Here is a 16,044-nt window from a genome sequence, read left to right as displayed (position 1 = left end):
GAATGAAAGATAATAAGTATATAAAAATAAGGAAAGAAAGTGACTGTACCTAATTCAATGCATTGGGAAGAAATAAGTATAATCCCACCTACTTGATACTGATGATGTCACTCGGAGAGGCGTGTTGATAGAGATGTCACTCTTGGAAGGTAAGTACATTGTTGATAGAAGGTCTCACTCTCAATAATTCCCAGGCTGTGTTGATATATGATATTACTCCCGGAATTTTCAGGGCTTGTTGATCTCAGTGTTGATTGTAGTGCACAACAGGTTTAGTCATAGTTGAACCTCACCATCCACATCGAATTCCCACTCAATAGCTGTTGGAAATAAATGAGTATGAGTAGGAATGTGTGAATAAGGATGAGTAATGAGAAGTGGGTTTGAGGTGCTTGGTGTCAGACACACTTTGACTGATGCGGCAGTGTCATAAAAGACTAAATGTCATAAAAGACTTTGTAGTTCCTTTGTGGTTACTTGTAGTTGAGTTATATATATATTAAACTTGTGGTCGAGCGGTTGTTATTTTTGAGTAGCTTCGTGAGTAGCTAATCTTCTTTCCCATTTGTCATGTAGTGACAGGAGAGGTAAAGAATAGTATGGGACTATTTTTATTTGTCTTGGAAATATTAACAAGTCTCTCACTCACGAGTGAGTTGAGCAGAGTCCCTGTCTCCCTGTCTCGCTCTCTCAGTCTCTCTCTCAAGTTGCTAAGCCCTTTCTCCTTCTGACCTGCCTGTTCTAATGCCTGTCTCCTTCTGCCCTCTCTTTCCTAAATTCTGGTGAAACAGGAGACGTATCACGTGTGTTCCTTGTGGATGGAAAGTTTAAGAAGCCTGTGTGTGAGTATGTGTGTATGTGTGTGTATGGTCACTAGGTCTTTGTTCACCGGTGGATTGCTGACAACTAACTGCATCATCTCCTTACTGGCCACTGTCGTCAGCTTTCCTCAGTGTAATTTGCAAGCTCATTTCCCATTCCCAGGCTCGCATAGAGCTGTCTATCTATCTCTTTATCTATCTATCTATTATGATTTGTAATTATAATATGGAGTCCTGATATCTGCTCGGTCACGCGAAAATGGCGTACCATCGACAGTTAATAGTCCTAACATATTAATACATATTATATACACATTATAATGAACTTATAAGCTAATTAAGTGAAATACATAATATTGTAAAAGTAACATAATTGTATGAATATTGTATACATATGATATTCATAGTAAATAGTGATTATTCAGTAATATTACATTTTAAACAAGTTGTATACATATTTGAATAAATGCATTAAAGTAAATTATTGAACTGTAATACAGTATGTACTTGGGCCATTGTAGTGAAATGCATAATTGTGTTGGCCTTATAATTGTAGTTACATTTTGTTAATGCAACTTTTACATAAGTGTCTTGGCCTTATAATTGTAGTTAAAGTTACATAAAAGTTACATCTTGTTAATGCAACTGTTACATAAATGGTACATAAAAGTTACATCTTGTTAATGCAACTGTTAATTGGCGAAGTGTAACATAATGTAATCGTTTGTCATTACATAATTGTTACATATCGTTTGTAGTTCCATAATTGTAAAGTTACATAAAAGTTACATCTTGTTAATGCAACTGTTACATAAATGGTACATATTGTTTGTAGTTACATAATTGTAGCAAGTGTAACATAATGCAATCGTTTGTCGTTACATAATTGTTACATATCGTTTGTAGTTACATAATTGTAATAAGTGTAACATAATGCAATCGTTTGTCGTTACATAATTATAATATGGAGTTACATAATTGTTACATATCGTTTGTAGTTACATAATTGTAGCAAGTGTAACATAATGCAATCGTTTGTAGTTACATAATTGTAATAATTGCAGTCCTAACATATGCTGCGGTTGATGATATGATTTGCCATGCCACTAGCTTGTGGAGACAACCGTTTGCTTTTTTGTTTGTAGTTTATGTGGTATTTTGGCATATGTAGTAACACTTACACTTATTTTCATTTGTTTGTTATGTGATCTTACTCTATTTCTCTCGTTTTTCTTTCTTACTTTTTCTTTCTTTCTTTCAATTTTTTTTTTTTTTATGTATTGATTTTCCATGGTTTGTTTTTCTTCGCTTGTGTACGCTTTTTCCATGTTGTTCATGGTTGCATAAATACTGGCTAATTTCCTTGGGATACTTTTTTAAAGTTTAGTTTATATTGCACAGGTATTACTGAAAATGATATAATATAGTCCCATATTTTGCTATGTTTTATATATATATATATATATATATATATATATATATATATATATATATATATATATATATATATATACACTATATACAGTATTAACTATATACACTGAGTTGTTGTTCACTTGTACCTATCGTGGGTAATATGTGTGTCAGCACTGTGTGGAAATCATTGTCTTCACGATTGTGTTGAAGATGTTCACTCTTGCTAACGTCATTTGTGTTGGCCATTTTTTTTTTCTCTCTAGTTTACCTTGTAACTTAATTTATATGTTTCCACTAGGTAGCTTTAATTAATAAATGTTTAATACAGTTCTTTTAATCGCTGACTGAGTAACTGTGATGGTATATTTTCTTTATTACTTTGTAGATGTAATAATGTATAGTTGTATGTATGAAACACGTATTTTATGTAGGTATAAATGGTAACACTCGTTGCTAGTAAATAAATGTTATAATAAAGAAATGAATATATATAGTGTAGAATATTTATTGTTGGTGATTATTTAGTGTTTGAATTATGCAGATAACTGAAGTAAGTATGTGTATATAAGCTGTAACTATACAGCACGTTTTATATGTTTGTGCAGAAGCTTACTGTCTATCACTGTGTACTATACAGATGAAGTAACTATGTAACTCACTAATTTTTACCGTGGTGGGAATGGTGTGAGTGGTGTTGCACGTGGTGATAGCGTTGTTCTTCACGGGTTGATTGGCGTGTTGTGGGGTGTCAGACACACGGCTTGGCGTCGTCTCAGCACACGTATGGTGACGTCAACTTCCCACACTGGTAGCTGTGGTGAGTAAATGAGTAGCGATGAGTAACTTGAGTGAAGATGAGTAAGATGTGTTATAAATGTGGCTCCGGTGTTTTGCTGCGTGTCTTGACCTCTGCGTCAGCGATGGAGGTAGGTGGGAGAGAGTGGTGGGGGTTTGTGTGCTTGTTGCTTTGGTCTTTCCTCTTCTTTACTTGCTTTGTTTTTTATTCTTCTTGCTGCTGCTTGAAGTTACGTGAAGATTATAGAGTTGTTTTGTAGACTTGTAGGCTATTTGCATTGTAGGCTGTATTTTGTAGGAATTCACTGTAGAACTGAAGCTAATCTTGTAGAGTCTCGCCTGCTTTTGTAGAAATTTGCTTTTAATTTGAAGACGATGTCCGTAGATTTGCTGCTACCAAATGTCATGAAACTTTGTAACTCCTTTGTCTCCTTCTGAGCTCTCTTTCCTAAATTCTGGTGAAACAGGAGACGTATCACGTGTGTTCCTTGTGGATGGAAAGTTTAAGAAGCCTGTGTGTGAGTATGTGTGTATGTGTGTGTATGGTCACTAGGTCTTTGTTCACCGGTGGATTGCTGACAACTAACTGCATCATCTCCTTACTGGCCACTGTCGTCAGCTTTCCTCAGTGTAATTTGCAAGCTCATTTCCCATTCCCAGGCTCGCATAGAGCTGTCTATCTATCTCTTTATCTATCTATCTATTATGATTTGTAATTATAATATGGAGTCCTGATAGCAGCGTCTCAGCAAACACGCACAGTGATGTTGACTTCCCACCCTCTGGTAACTGTGGTGAGTAAATGAATAGTGGTGAGTAACCTGAATGAAGAAAGATGAGTTGTGAATATGGGCTTGGTATTTGCTTGACCTCCTGCACTCCTGCGTCAGCTTGGTGGAGGTTGGGAGGCTGTTGGAGAGAGCGGTGGGGGTCAGGTGGTTGTTGCTGTGTACTTGCTTTTCGTATGCTTGTTTTGTTATTCCTTATCCAACTCGTCCTTCATATTGTATACTTGATTGTGTTTTAATTGATTATAGAAGTGATGGTTTGAAGGCGTCGGGTCATCCGTTACTGCCACCAACTATGCTATGTGGTATCTTGACCATATAATCTGTAAATCTTGAGATTTGGTTTTAGTTATCGTATAGTCGAAGGCAAAAGTTAAAGATGGATACAGGGTGTTGATCATAGATTATTATATTCAAGAAAAAGTCTAAGTTGAGCAGTGTATGAATTACACAGGAACATAATTTACTAGCGAAGTCTCGTCGGACCCCTCTTCTCTCTCCTCCTCTGTACAACCTTTCGGTTCTATGGCTAGCCCCTTTCTGACCCTCTAGCTCTTCCATCCTACTCTACGAGGGCTTGTGTCACGTGTGCAAGACACATGTGAATGTTCGAGAAGCCCATGTGTCTGTATTTACATACACACAGACACATGTATTTACATACACACGTTTCTGGTGACATAGTGTACGCGTGGCATTTCTCACAGAAATGCGGACACACCACGGAAATCGCAAACACATTTTGTTTGGTCGACTATCGCTGACACATTTCCTATTTCCATCTATCTATCTATCTATCTATCCATCATGCTATCTGTTATGATTTGTATTTAAAATATGGAGCCCTGACAATGTTACCTAGATGTTTGAGCTACTGGTTTAGAACAAAAATGGCATTTTCAATGACTGAATCACAGTGCTTACACTAAGCTTTGTTAAAATCGGATAAAATCTGATTGCTTTGTTAACACACGCTGGCTTACTGATTAAAACACAACACCTACTCTCAGTTTATAAACACGGGTGTAATACTTTTAAAAGAATGGTAACACTCAATCCCACAATATCCCCCTCGCGGTGTGTACAGCCAAGGTCATGCAACTGACCTTTCCTTACTTTCGGTTTCTTCTCCAATTGCCTCTTTGTTTTTCTTTTCCATTTTCCTCTTCAGTCAGTATATCAAAACCCCTTACCGCTATTTTCTTCACTCCTTAGTTAAATTTTTTCCCTAACTCATCTATTTAGGCATCCTATTCTCATATGTTGTACTCTTCTCTCTCTCCACCACGTCCGTTCCTTCAATATCTTCTCGTCTCTCAACCTCTTTGTCACTGCTCACATTCTCCTGCTTCTCGTTCCCTCTTTTCCTTTCCTTTGCCTTGTTTTCCTTACTTCTTCATTCCTCCTCATTTATTCAACTCCTCTTTGCCTTTCTGTGCTTTTCCCAATAACATGAACAAGAACAAGAACAGATGGTGCTACTACTACTACTTCTACCACTTCTTCTTCTTCCACTACAGCTACTACTACTACTATTACTACTACTACTACTACTATTACTACTACTGCTGCTGCTGCTGCTGCTGCTGCTGCTGCTTAATAATAATAACAATAATAATAATAATAATAATAATAATAATAATAATAATGAAAATAATAATAATAATAATAAAATAATAGTAATAATAATAATAATAATAATAATAATAATCTATCTATCTATTGCCAGACGCCTTAATCCCTTTTACTGGGTGGCCACAAACAAATCGCCTCCACGTCACCCTGTCCCCCGCCATTTCACTGCCCTGCTCCCAATTCACACACCCCTCTCTCATATACCTCTCCACTCCATCCCTCCATCTCATCCTTAGCCTTCCCCTCCCTCTCTCCCCCTCCACCTCACTCACGTACACTCTCCTCGTCAGTCTCTCACTATCCATCCTCTCCACATGGCCCAACCACCACAGTGTGTTTCTCCTAATGATTCCTATCACATCCATACCACAACTCTCCTTCACATCCTCATTTGTCAATCTCTCTTTCCATGTGACTCCACATGCTCCTCTCAAATAACTCATTTCCACTGCCTGCACCCTTGACTTGTGTCCCTCCACCAACGTCCAAGCATCACTTTCATACATCAGAGTTGGTATCACAATACTGTCATGTAATAACTTTTTCACTTCCATGCTCACTTCCCTGTTTCTTATCACTGCTTACAAGGAACCAGCAACCTTTCTTCCTTGCTGTACAACATTCAAGCACTTAACCCTCCAAACTTCCATCATTACTCATCACACTAGCCAAGTACTTAACCTCTTAACCACGGGGCGTCACTTTCGTGATGCTCGGGAGCAAGGGATCATACCGCGGGGCGTCACATTTGTGATTCTGTGTTATTTTGAATTCGCCCGGGCTTTCAAGTGGTGGCTTGTATCATCTACCAGTACTACCAGTGTCCAGCTATACACAATTCTGCTAATGTCACCTATACTCCCATCCACTGTTGACAATTTAGCCATTTTTCTCCTGTCCTTGACTCCCCCTCTCCTTACCTCCCCTCCATTACCCTCTCCTCCCACTTGACCAGCTGCGGTGCTCTACACAAATGCTGGACGGATTCTTCCACTCATTTTATCCATTGAAATGTGCCCTTTGCCCTATTCTTATACAAAATAATATATATAACAAAGAGAAAAGGTAATTGATACTGCCATACATCTGGAATGGGCAAATTATCACCTGGCAACACCTCACATGCACTCGTTCGCTAATTTTCCCTGTTTATTTCTCCTTGAAGTATGCTGTACGACCGGTTCTCATAATAAAAATATATATAACAAAGGAAGGAAGAAGCTTAAGTGATATTTACATTCACATGGAACTACCTAATTTATTATGTATTGTCTAGATTTCCTGCCAATCATTTCATAGTGTATATATTAGCAGCTGTCACCATGCTGACATTGGCAGCCCTTCACTGCCGCTAGGCAACAGCATTCAGTTTACTGTCATCTTTCAAGGTGAAACCACGTCGGATTCGCGCCTGTCCAATTCAGCCACTTTTTAGCCCCATGCAAAGGGCCCTGGGACCTCTACCCCAACTAAACCTCATGTGGAGAGGGATAAAGGGAAAAGTGACTGCTGTGGAACGTGAACTGGCTAATTTATCAGTGATAATGATGGACAGTAATTACGATCTTTCTGGTGACTCTAAAACAGTACAAGTGGAAATGTAAATAATGTGTAAATAATGTGTAAACACATTACTCCCGAGGTTGATGGCAAGCTGGTGATGGGGAGAGCTGGAGCTCCCATTTCACCAGCCCTCAGGACTTGATCCTGACCATCTCCCTTTTCTGAACATTTTCAGTGCATTCATTTACACAGAGAGTAGGCCAGCATGCTCTCATAATACCTTTACCTTCAACTGTCTACACCACACTACATGCGCATAACATATCACACCTTCTATTCACATCTTTATTAATGGCCGCTGCAATCTTAATATCAAATGAGGTGGTACCTCAGATTGCCACCACCGGCAGGGTAGGGCTGGAGGCACAGGGTCCTCCCGGTCGCCATCAAGCGACTGTGCCGGCAGCGACTGTTGCTATTTCCGGGAATGCTCGTCGGCGAAGAGGTGACGGTGCGGCCTTATTCTTTACCAACATCCGCGGCCTTACCACAAATTTAAACTCGGTTCATTTTTTCCTTCAGTCCATATCCCCTTTGGCCCTTTTCCTCACAGAACCACAAATCTCGCCCTCTACCGATATATCTCCATTTTGTTTTCCCGGTTACCATCTCCTTACAAACTTTCGTAACAAGGGCGGCACCTGTTGTTATATCAAATCCCAATATGCAGTTGATACTATTTTAAACTTCACTTCATCCAGTTTTGATTACTCATTTTATAAATTAAATTGCCAAAACATTACCAAATATATCTGTGTAGTTTATCGTTCCCCCAGTGCTTCTTCGGAACCCAGTGTATTTGATTTCATATCCACTCAGTTGAGTAACCTTGACCTTGCCCTTGGCAATGAAATTACCATTTTGGGTGATTTTAACATACACAATGTCGAATGGTTATTGCATTCTGCCCGGACTGATGACGCTGGTCTAGAATGCGAGCTGTTTGCGGAATCGTTTAATCTCACCCAGTTGGTAAAGCAACCAACCAGAATACCTGATAATCCTGACCATAATGCCCATCTCTTGCATTTATTCTTGACAAATAATCCAGATCAGTACAGGATAGAGGTACTGTCACCACTTGGATCCTCTGACCACAATCTCATCAAAGCCTCATTTGTTAACCCTCCTAAACCTCCCCATTCTGAACCTGTCGGGGTGACCCAATGGCACTTTGACGGGGCAGACTGGGATGGATTTAGAAATTATCTTGCTGATATTCCATGGCAGTCTTTTTTCTCTAGTGATCCCAATTCTACCCAGTCCCACATCTTCGACTTAATACTAGCTGGTATGGATTTATTCATACCAAGTCAACAATTCACTAAAAGATCAAACTCTCCAAAATGGTTTGATGGCAATTGTGCCAGAGCAACAGCCCAAAAGTCATTAGCATATAACTCTTACTTAAAATCAAAAACACCTGAATCACTCTCCCAATTTAAAATTGCTAGAAATCATGCAAAAGCTGTAATAAATCTATCTAAATCAAACTTTCTTCAAAAGTAAGCATCAAAACTACTTAACAACCTTAATGACAATAGAATATTCTGGTCAACTCTTAACTCTTTCAATAATAACTTTAACAAGTCATCTTCCATTCCCCCACTAAAATCTTCAGATGGCAATATTACAAATGACCCACGTGGGAAAGCAGATATCTTTGCTAGTACCTTTGCCAGAAACTATACCATAGATGATACCAGCCAGAATGTCTCAGTACTGGAACTTGACTCTACCGAAATTGCCCCACTTAAAATAGACAAGATATGTAAAATCCATCCTAGACAATTTACCTACCAACAAAGCTCCAGGCCCAGATGGAATTCCGCCAATTGTTTTGAAAAAGTGTTCCCCTGAACTTGCCTCTAAATTATTCAGACTATGCATACGTACTTCTTTATTCCCAAATTCATGGAAAGAAGCCAATATCCACCCAGTTCCGAAGAAAGGAAGTTCGTCTGACCCCTCCAATTACAGACCAATAGCTGTCACATCTTCTCTTGGTAAGGTATTTGAAACTTTAATTAATAAGCATATTGTTAAACAACTTGAATCTAACAACTTAATTAGTGATAGACAATACGGTTTTCGCCACGAAAGATCCACCATTGACATACTCAGTCTCTTAACTCATACCATCCATCAGTCAATTGATCTTTTTGGAGAAACGCATGCAGTAGCTCTTGATATTTCTAAAGCTTTCGACAGAGTATGGCACCGTTCCCTGCCGTCCAAACTCCCTTGCTATGGACTAACGTCTTTTGTTCCTTTGATTTCTTCTTATCTTAGTAACAGGAAAATAAGAGTAAAAGTAGATGATGTATATTCGAATTTCCACTCAATTAACGCCGGCGTGCCGCAGGGATCAGTTCTGGCGCCAACCCTATTTCTGGTTCATATTAATGATCTCTTATCTGTCACTCACAATTCCATTCACTCATATGCAGATGACTCAACACTACATAGTTCATTCACACTCAGACATCCATTTACAAAGTCTAATATTTCTACCTCTCAACTCAGTACAGCCATCTCCATAAATCAAGATCTATCTACAATCAGTGAATGGGGACAAAACAACCTTGTCTCTTTTAATGCTAGTAAAACTAAATATATACAGTTTACTAAAAGACAGATATTGCCAGATTCGTACATTACCTTCAGTGCTACTAATATTCCCATCTCCAAAAGTATTGAAATTCTTGGTGTCTCACTTAACAGTGCCTTGAGCTGGACCTCTCATGTCAGATCACTTGCTAAAACCGCCTCAAAGAAACTTGGATTATTGTACAGAGTCCGTAACTTCTTCGCCGATGAGCAGTTAGCTATAATTTATAAGTCATGTGCGCTCTCAGCTTGAATATTGCTCACCCTTGTGGAATGGTTGTGGAGAGGTTGCATTAAGACAACTAGACAAAATTCAGAATAAAGCTGTTAGAATCATTAACAACCCTGCCATTACATATAAACTACCTCCCCTGCAAGTAAGAAGGAATGTTGCCTCCCTTGCATTATTTTACAGATATTTTTTTGGCAAATGCTCAGACGAAGTTGCGTCCATGGTGCCACCTCTCCATGCCTTCCCTCGTGCTACACGGACATCTGGTAGCGCTCATGACTGGAATGTCACTCAACCATATTGCAGAACTTCTGCCTATCAGAATTCTTTCATTCCCCGAACTGCATCTCTCTGGAACTCGCTTCCCCAGAGTTGTTTTCCTCCAAATTTCAACCCACAGCTGTTCAAGTCTAATTGTTACAGATATTTTATGAACAGAGGACACCAGTAATCTGTTGTATGGATTATTTTATTTTACCCATTTGTTTTTCCTTCCTTTATTCTGTTATTTATATAAAAAAAAATGTAAATATAACTGAACAGTGGAAAATAGTTTTATAAGTTACTGGAAGTGACAGTGCATAACAGTGTAAATGAAATATTAATGTAAATAATGTAAAAAAAAAAGAGAATGTAAAATTATAAATTGTAAATAAGTAGTAATATAAGAATAAGAGTATATATACTAGGAGTAATGAAAGTGAAAGTTTCACTCTAGCATGTATGAATACTGGGAGTTTTGAAAGTGAAAGTGATAGATTCTTTCTCCACACTAGTATACAGGATGAGAAAGTGAATGCCTGGAGTGAAAATAAACTACTAGTAATGAAAGAAACTTATAGATAAATACTGTATATACAAATAAGTGTAATAAAGTACCAGGAGTATAAAGTGTGAATGTGTTTATAAATAATAAATGACAGCTCCGCCTCAGAATACCATCAGGGAACCAGCACGGGAAGAAAGCTCGTAAGCGCTCGTAATTTACATTGTTTTCACAGTCTTTTTTTTTTTTTTTTTTAATATGGATTGCAAACTACTTCAAAATCATAGAATAGTGTTTGTAGTTATAATATCAGGCAGTGGTAACCATACTACGGGGTATCAGGAAGTGTAAAGTGGAGACTTCGTTACCCAACTTCAGAAGGCCCCACAAGTCCTACGGTAAACGACGAAGGCTCAACAAACATCCCAGGGGAAAGCTGAAGGTATGTGCCAAATGCATATATAATTTTAATGTTCTAGGTCTAATAACTGATTTTTGGCAAATATTTTTAAAAAGTCAGTCAGAGTGCGAATATCCTCGTGGGACGCTCAAGGAGCGCAAAAACAACCCCGCGGTGTAGGGGTTAAATGTACTCACATTTTCCATTTCCTCATCATCCAACCTCATTGTACATTCACTGACTTCACCTCTCCAGGACCATAACTTTACTCTTCCCTACATTCACCTTTAAATTCCGCTTCCTACACTGTCTCCTGAACTCATCCACCAAGCCTTTCAGCTCCCCTTCGTCTTCACTTAACAACATAGCATCATCTGCAAACAACAGTGCAGGGAGTTTCCAAACACTGCCCTCTCTCATTAGAGCCACTCCAACATCCACTGCCCTACCTTGTATCTCTTTTATAACCCCATCCATATACAGATTGAACAACCATGGAAACATAACACATCCCTGTTTCAACCCAACCTTCAAACAGAAAAGCTCACTCAGTTCACTCTCCACACGCACTGAAGCTTTAACACCCTCATACATACTCTTCACAGCATTCAACAACTTCCTATCTACTCCATATATTCTTAATACTTTCCACAATCCTTGTCTATCCACCATGTCATATGCTTTCTCCAAATCCATGAAGGTCGCATACAACGTCTGTCCCTTCTTGAGACACTTTTCCACTAATGATCTAAGAATGAATATCTGATCTACTCAACCTCTTCCCTTCCTAAAGCCTCCCTGTACTTCTGCAACTATTTCCTCTGTTATTTCCCTAACTCTGTCCATAAGTATCCTACCATATACTTTTCTCGTTACGCTAAGAAGACAAATGCCCCTATGATTGCCACACACTTCTGTTTCCCCTTTCCCTTTGTACATGGGAATTGTACTTGACTCCCAATCATCCGGGACTTTACCTTCCTGCCAGGCCAGTCTGCACATCTTCCACATCCATTCTACTACTATCTCTCCCCCATGCTTCAGCATTTCACCACACGCTCCATCAATTCCTGGGGCTTTCCCCGTTTTTACTTTCTTCAGTGCTTCCACAACTTCCATCCTACTGATTCCTTCCCGTCTTCTCACCTTCCTCCTTCTCCCAGCCATTCCCCAGCATTACTCTCATTCTCTATGTTCAACAATTCATTAAAGTGTTTTCTCCATCTACTCACCTTTTCTCCTTTCTCAACTAGTAATCTATAATTATTGTCTCTCACTCCCCTACTAACTACATTTCCACCCTGTCTGACTCTCTTTACCTCTTTCCAGAAATTTTCTTACATTCCCTTCACTTTACACTCAAATTCCTTATCCACTCTCTTCTTACTCTCTCTGTTACTAATCTTTTCACCTCTCTTTTCCTTTCTACATATAACTCTCTCTTCCGTCTCTCAACTTCTTCCACGCCACTATTTCTCATCCATACATTATATGCTCTCTTCTTTTGTGCCACAGCCTGTCTCACCTCTTCATTGCACCATGCTGTTCCAAGCACCCCCTTTTGTCTTCTCTTCACCCCACACACCACCTCACATGCTGCACATATTTCGTCTGTGAATATCTTGCACACACCTGGCACGTCCCCCATTTGCTCCAATTCATATTTACCCAATCGTTCCTCCGCTTCTCTCTTATATTCTGCCTTTTTTCTCATCCTCTTGTAACCTTTCCACTCTCCTGACATCTTCTTCTTCCTCCCGTCCTTCCCTTCTTCTGTTTCTCCATTTTACTTGGAACTTAATTCTGACCACCACCACGAAGTGGTGGTCAGAAAGTCCACTCCCCCAACCACTGCATGCTCTTGCATCCATTACACATCTTTGCATCCCTTCATCCACACACACACATAATCAGTCATTACCTTTCGTTCATTCAGTTCACCATCCACCCTTCTCATCACTTGCCATATATACCTGTGGATCATTTTGTGCCTGAAGAGGGTATTGACGATCACCAACCCCCTTTCGGCACAAATGTCCACCAAAGCACTGCCATTCTCATCTATCTCAGCAGGCACACCCCACTCACCAACTACTCCATCCAGCTTCACATTCCTTACTTTACCAGTCATGTCACCAATCAAAAACCCTCTCTCATTCATTTCAAACTTTTCCATGCATATTTCCACATTTGTACAGAACTCTTCTCTCACTCTGCTTGCACAATCTTGCGTTGGCGCATACATGCACACAATCGCCCACATTTGTAGTCCAACTTTCATTCTTACCCACACAATCCTTGAACCAACTGATCCCTACTCTCTTATATTCTCTTTCCATCTGTTACTCACCACAATACACACTCCTTCTTTTGCCCGCTCATTCTCACCTAATCCTGCACATATCCCTTATCCATACTCCCATTCTCTCACACTCTCACTTTACAATTTAGTTTCAGTTAATCCACATACATCCACTTTCGCACCCTCAAGCACCAGGACAATCTCTCTCTCTTCCACCTCATCATTTGCACCCCTTACATTCCAGGTCGACATCCGTATCACGTCCTTTGTACGGTCTTCAGTCGTCGTCTTTTGGTCAGTCCTGGTCCGAGGCTTCTTTCTGGTATTTTTAGTTAGCTGTTTTCCGAGGAGAGGCATTAAACTTCCGCCAACCCACCTGCTGTCACGTAGGGAACACGTGTTGGTTGGTTATAAGGTTACCACCCAGCGTTGTAAATGATTTCCTGTTTTACAGGAAATCATTTGGCTTGCCACTTGATGTAATTATAATTCTTCTTATTTCCTTCCCCTACTCTACTCCCATCTCTGTTCTTGTAGCTTTCCACTATGTATTCTATAATTCATCTTCACATCTCTCCCTGTCAGTTTACTCTTCATTCTTTGAGCATATCTCATTTCCTTCTCTTTCTTTTCCCACTTTGACTTTCCTCCTTTCCCATCATTTATCAGCCTTTCTCTCTCTCTCTCTCTCTCTCTCTCTCCTTCTTCTTCTTCTTCTTCTTCTTCTCCTTCTTCTTCTTCTTCCTGTCCCTTTCCCCTCTTCATCTTTTCCCTTATTATCCTACACCCTTGTCTCCTCTCTTTCTTATCTCCCCTTACTCTACTCTCAGCTCTCAACTTTTCCAGCCTTCCGTTATTTCTCGTTCTCTCCAGTTTCATTCCTCTCGCTAAGAATTTCTTCCTTATCAGTCTTGCTTCCTCTTCTCTCATGCCTTCCTCCCTTCCTTTCCTCTTCCGCTCTTATTTCCTCTCCATAAACTCTCCATCCCTAGATACCTTCAATCTCCATCCTTACCTTACTTCCCTTCCTTTTCTCTGCTCACTCTCCTTCCTCCGTCATCCGCACCTTCTCTGCTTCCACCTAACCATGAATCTATATATTTATTGCCTGACCATACTGTGAGTTGTGGTCGCGGCAAATGGACCTCAAGGCATTTCTTTCCCTACTCAGTAACGACCATCTCTTCCCATGATAAAATATACCAGATTCTCTTGCATACTCATTTACCTTGTCTCTTTTCTTTTTTTTTTTGTGTTCATTTTTTCCATAATCCTTTGACCACCACATTTTCAATATATCCAGTCCTGTACCCCATCTCTCAATCTTGTTTTCGGACTTCATATTCTTTCTCCTCTTCCAACCCGCTCAGCCTCATTCACTTCTCTCTCTCTCTCTCTCTCTCTCTCTCTCTCTCTCTCTCTCAGCTAAATGAAATCGCCTGACGGTAGCCAAACAGATGAAATGCAAAAATAGCCCCAATAAAGTACGTATAGGCCTATATAGTGAATCCTGAAAATCCACGAGTACCCAGTCTCTATGAGGTGTTTCGTCCATTCGTGTTTCCAGGGTAAATTTTACCTGGTATTCTGTCCTGCCACTACACTAAGGAATCTCTCCAAGCATTTCTAGATAGGACTTTTTTATATTTATTTCAGCCTTAGTTCTTTATTTCTCCACTCCACGGCTTTAACGGTCATCTTTATTTAACTAATGGCTTTCCCTTGTACAAAGGAAAAGGGGAAAAAGAAGTGTGTGGTAATCATAGGGGCATTTGTCTTCTTAGTATAATAGGGAAAGTGTATGGTAGGATACTTATAGACAGAGTTAGAGAAAGAACAGAGAAATTAGTTGGAGAAGAACAGGGAGGCTTTAGGAAGGGAAGAGGTTATGTAGCTCAGATATTCATTCTTAGATCTTTAGTGGAAAAGTTTCTAGAGAATGGAAAGAAGGTGTATGTAGCTTTCATGGATTTGGAGAAAGCATATGACAGGGTGGATAGACAAGGATTGTGGAAAGTGTTAAGAATATATGGAGTAGATGGGAAGTCGTTGAATGCTGTGAAGAGTAGGTACGATGGTGCGAAGGCTGCAGTGCGTGTGGATGGTGAACTAAGTGAATTTTTCTCTTTGAAAGTTGGTTTGAAACAGGGATGTGTCATGTCTCCATGGTTGTTCAATCTGTACATGGATGGGGTAATAAAAGAGGTACAAGGTAGGGTAGTGGATGTTGGAGTGGCCCTGGTGAGAGAGGATAGTGTTTGGAAACTCCCTGTACTGTTGTTTGCAGATGATACTGTGTTGTTGAGTGAAGACGAAGGGGAGCTGCAAGGCTTGGTGGATGAGTTTGAGAGAGTGTGTAAGAAACGGAACCTAACGGTGAATGTAGCGAAGAGTAAAGTGATGGTCTTTGAGAGAGGTGAAAATAGTGAATGTACAGCGAGGTTGGATGGTGAGGAATTGGAAAATGTGAGTACGTTTAAGTACTTGGGTAGTGTGATGAGTAAGGATGGAGGATTGGAGGGTGAAGTGCTTGAAAGGGTACAGCAGGGAAGAAAGGTTGCTGGTTCCTTGAAAGCAGTGATAAGAAACAGGGAAGTGAGCATGGAAGTGAAATAGTTACTACATGACAGTATTGTGATACCAACTCTAACGTACGGAAGTGAAGCTTGGACATTGTTGGAAGGACACAAGTCAAGAGTGAGAGCAGTGGAAATGA

Source organism: Coenobita brevimanus, chromosome 84, assembly GCF_032717465.1.
Source record: "Coenobita brevimanus isolate Jiangsu-jjx chromosome 84, ASM3271746v2, whole genome shotgun sequence".
NCBI lineage: Eukaryota > Metazoa > Arthropoda > Malacostraca > Decapoda > Coenobitidae > Coenobita > Coenobita brevimanus.
This window is presented reverse-complemented; position numbering follows the sequence as displayed.